Raw genomic sequence first — 5,000 nt, 5'->3', positions numbered from 1 at the left:
GGGGCGGTCCCGCAGCACGCACGACGGCGCCTGGCCTCCTCGGGCCCCCGTGGGACCTCCTCGCAGGGGCTCGCGGCCGCCACCGCCGACCCCGGAGAGCCGCGGCCGGCCCGCGACAACACTCTCCCGCACGCGCACCGGCGCGCCCCCACACCGCCCACCTCTTCTTCCCCGTCGGGAACCGACAAGCACTCCACCAGGGGACGCCGCCGGCCGTGGCGGCCGGGGGCGGCACCCTCACGGGGCAGGGCCAGGCTCGATCCCGGGCGGGGGAAGGGGTGGGGGGCAGGGGCGAGGGCAGACCGGCGGCGACGGGGAGGGGGCGGCTCACACGCACGGCCAGGGCCACGGAGCAGGGCCGGGGGCGCCACCCAGGGGGAGACAAAGGGCCGGGGCACAGCCGGGCCACCAGGAAAACCAGCGCGGGGCCCCACCGCCCCACACCAGGGGGCGGTCCCGCCAACGCCTGGGACGCCGGCCGGCGCCCGCCACCCTCGAGGGCCTCCCCACGACCCGGCCCCGCCGCCGGGGCCTAGCATGCGACGGTTCCCCCCGCGTGCAGCGGAGGAACCCGTCCACCCCTTCGCGCATCCATCTGCGTCGCCTCCACACATCCATCACCACCTCAGCCGACCCCAAGGGCTCACACGTCCTGGGGAAACGCTCCCGAGCCAGGCGGCCCGACCTAGGGCCACACACCGCCGCCGGCTGCGGCTCGAGGCAAGGGCAGGCGCGGCAGGGCTCCCCGTGGCTGCGGGACTGGGGAGCCGGGACCGGGGGGCCCCCCCCTCCGGGCTCGCCAACGGAGGCGACCCCGCACGCACACACGCCACCCCGCGCCTCGGACACCGGCTCGGCTCGGCCCGGCGGGACCCTCCCCCGACTCGGAGGGGGGAGGCGCGGGCCACGGTAGGCAAAGAGCGGCGCTCGGCCCCACCGCGGGACCGGCGCACCCCTCCCGCGGAGGCGAGGGGGTCTACCCACGTGCTCTGGCAGTCGCCACGGTGGCCACTGCACACTTGGGAGGGGCGGCAGCTGGGGGGTTCGGTACCCCAAGGCTCCCTCTCGGATCGCTAGAGAAGGCTTTCTCACCGAGGGCGCGTCATCCCCCACTCAGCGCCTCTCCTTCGGGCCCGCAGAGGCGCTTCCGTGAGCCGCCTACACCTCCTCCAGTCGCCTGGAGGGGAGGGGGTCTGCGGTATGGGTAAGCACACGGCCCACGGGAGCGTTCGCGGCCAGGGCCGGGGCACGACCTCGGTAAGGCTTGCTGCCCTCGGGCTCGCCCCTCGGGCCCTCGAGGGGGAGCACGCCCAAGATGCGTGACACAGCCCCCTCTCTCACAGGCCCCGGCCCCCACGATCGCTCCCACGCCCGCGCGCAGCCCCCCACGTAGTGGGGACCACACGGGGCGTGCGCTCGGCCAAGCTCAGGCCCCCACGGCACGCCGCTGAGGACCAGCACAACGAGGCGGCCCCTGGCCCCACCGCCGGGGGGAACAGGCGGGCGCACCTCCCTTACCGTCTCGACCCCCCCAAGAGAGAGCCGCTCACGGCACCCGCCACGGTGGCGGAGACCCGAGGGACACGCTGGGAAAGGGGAACAACACCACCGCTCGGCCTCGGGCACCTGAGGGACGACCTGGAGCGCTCCAGGAGCACCACGGAGGGCCAGGCGCGGCACGCTCGCACACCGACGGGGGGCGCGCAGCGTGGCGGCGGGGCGGCCCTCCCCGCCGCGGGGAGGGCCGCTCGCGAGGCGTACGCCAAAGAGGCACAGCGAGAGCGTCTGCTGCGTCCGAGGACCCCGGTCCCCGCCCACGCTGGGAGGCGGGGGCGGGAGACCGCGGGTTCGGGGCCGGAGGCCGCACCCCTGCCTTCCGCACACCCCGGCAGGCGGGGCGGAAGAGAGGCGAGGAGCCCGCGGACAGAACGAGAAGAGCGGTCCCGTCCCCCAGGAACGTCCGTCCCTCGTCTGGCACGGCTTAGGCCCAGCCCAGCGGAGCGTGGCACCACCACATCAATCGGTTGACCCACCCAGCCTAAAGCCACGGCGGGGGAGGCCCGCAGGGGAGGCACGGCGAAGACCCATCACACGGAGGCCCGCTTCCGCCTCGCCGGCGCCCCTTCGTCTCGGGCAAAGAGCAGCCAGCCACCCCAGAACGAGAACGCCTGACACGGGGCACAGAGCCTGTGGGGTGGGGTCGTGCCGGCCACTCACCACCGGGTGCCTGCAGCGGGGGCAGCGCACAGGGTCGAGCACCCGACGCCACCTGGCCCCGCCGCCCTCGGGCTCAGCCAGAGGCCGGAGGCGGCACCGCGGGTCGGGGCAGCCGGACGCGCACGCAAGAGCCGGCGCGCAGGCCCAAGCGGGCAGCTCAAGCGGCAAGGACCGAGCCGGGCGTCAGACAGCCGCCCCCAGCCCGGAGTCCTGCCCGCGTCCGGAGCCCCAGCGTCTATCGGCGACAGACGCAGAAGAACACCGTGTCAGCACCTATCTGGTGGCAAAAAGGCCCCATTTCCGGCGGAAGAAATCATCGCGCCCGACAGCGGGGCCCACCCACGAGGTTCACGGGGGCCCCCGGAACCTCGGTCCGGCCACCTGCCCCCAACACTTCCCCATCCACACTTGCCCCGGAGCGCCCGGGGCCACCTGGTCGACCCGGGGATGGAGGGGTGGCAGAGTGGGCCGGGGACACGGGGGAGAGGGAGCGGGCTGGGGACGCCCTCCCCGGTCCCCCCACGCGGGCAGGCACCGGTCCATCCGAGTCTCCGGGCCAGGACTTGGTTCCAAGAAAGAAACACAGCACCCCTCCGAGCCGCCTCCGATGAGCGGGCCCCATGAGGGACCACGCCCGGGCCCGGGAGCCCCTCCCCGGGCCACCCAGTATGGCTCGCGCCAGTCCCCACCTCCCGGCCCGGACTCGGGGTGGAGAGCGGAGGGGGGAGACAAAGTCGCGTCCGACGACCGGGACCCACGCGGGCACGCTGACAGGCCGGGTGCACCCTCGCCGGCCACCTGCGCGAGCAGGGGCCGGTCCGTCCACGTCTCCGGACCCATCGGGACTTGAACCCATTTCTCCAGGGAGACGCCCGGAGCCCACGGGGCAACGCACCCAGGCCCGGGCCAGCCTCTCTGGGTCACCGCTGGCGGCCCAGGCCGGTCCTCACCTCTGGAGTCCGGCTCGGAAAACCATCGGCCCGAAAGCATCTGACGACCGGGACGCACGCGCGTCCACCACCGAGCCCGTGGCGGCCTCCACCGGCCTCAACGCTCGGCCCGAGCCGGTCCCCACCTCCGGAGCGGGACGCGGGGGGCACCGGGAAAGGGAGGTGGGGGGGGTCGGGGAACGAACGCTCCCAAGGGCGGCCCAGGAGAAGGCCGGGCCACCAAGTCCCAGGCGCTCCGGGCGCGGCAGACCCTCTCCTCTCCCACCGCGGCGGCACGACCCGACATGGGTTCCCGCGGCCGGAGGGGCACGGGCGCATGCTGGTCGACCCGGCCAGGCGGCCCCTCAGCCCCGGCTCGGGAGCGCGGCGGCAGTCACAGCCCCATAGATCTGCAGGCCCAATCTCAGGCGACAGCAGGAGGCGCCTACGCCTCGGCGCCACCGGGGCTGCCAGCACCAGCGTCGCCCGCCTCCCGGAACTCTGCTTCGGGCCCGGCGGCTGAGTCACAGCCCTCGACAAGGTCGCCGGAGCTCCGGAGGGAAGGGACAATATAAAAGCGGCCGCCAGGTGGCGCCCGACAACCGGCTCGAACGTCCCCGGGCCGGATCCCGGTCGCCGGCCGGCCACCGAGGACGCCGGAGCGCCGGGCCGCCCAAACGCCCGAGCTCCTCCCGGAGCGGGGCGGGCGTCCCGCGCGGCCCCGAGGGGTCCGCCTCGGAGCTAGCTCCCGGCCCGACACGACACGACACGACACGACACGGCGCGTCCCGATCCCCGGCAGCACACGGGGGCGGGGGTAGCTGGCAAGATGCCGCCGGGAGGCTGCCTGGAAGGGGACGCGATTCCAGGCCATGGGGGGGGGGGGGCGCGGGGAATTCCACGGAGACGCCCACAGTGCCACAAGCGAGATCCCCAGCTCCCCGGAGGGTGAGAGGGAGGGAGGGAGGGAGGGAGGGAGGGAGGGAGGGAAGGCGGGGACCAGCGAAACGAAACCAGGCAAGCGCTCAGAGAACGACGCAGGAACTCATCCCTTCTGGCACGGGGAAGGGCTTTGGAAAGCTGATACGCAGAGCCCGGAAGCTAGAAACGAAAGTAAACATACACTCTGGCCCCACACAAATGGAAACAAACATCTATTTCCGCACAGACCGCGACAAAGTCCAAAGAGAACACATGGGTGCGTGGGTGGGGAACATGCCCTTGAGGTCAGAACGTGGATTTCAAAATGGACTGACCACAGTCACCGGCGGGCGGGGGCAGGGGGGCGGGGAGCAGCGAGTCAACAGCCATCCACTAAAGAAACCGCGTTCCAGGACATCTACACAATGCAACGTGGTGAGTGTGCGTGCGTGCGTGCGTGCGTGCGTGCGTGTGTGTGTGCGCGCGCGCGCGCGCGCGTGCGTGTGAGAGAGAGATTTACAGTAAAGGTTCACAGTGACCTGTCGTCCCACCAAAATCAAACCAAGCCAAACTACCAAAAAGTCAAAGTCAAGCTCTGGGACTGCTGTGGCCCTTCAAGGAGTACGTAAAGGCACACACACATGTACGTGTATGCACACGTGTACACGTACAGACACACACACGTGTACACGTACACACACACACGCATCTGAAAACCTCAAGCATGTCCCATAAGAGGTTCCTGTCCAAAACAGGGCAAGGCCTCATGCAACGCAGCCCCCCCAGAACAAGCAACCCGATGGGGAAAGTGGGCAGGAGGCCTGAACAGAGCAGACCAAGACCAGGCATTTTCATCCACAAGGAAACAAAGCCAGAAAAAACCAACAGAAAACAACGCCCACAAAGGAAACAAAGCAACAAGGACGACGACCC

This window comes from Hippopotamus amphibius, unplaced genomic scaffold, assembly GCF_030028045.1.
Source record: "Hippopotamus amphibius kiboko isolate mHipAmp2 unplaced genomic scaffold, mHipAmp2.hap2 scaffold_567, whole genome shotgun sequence".
NCBI classification, from domain to species: domain Eukaryota; kingdom Metazoa; phylum Chordata; class Mammalia; order Artiodactyla; family Hippopotamidae; genus Hippopotamus; species Hippopotamus amphibius.
The sequence above is the reverse complement of the archived record's forward strand: the minus strand, read 5'-3'. Positions refer to the sequence as shown.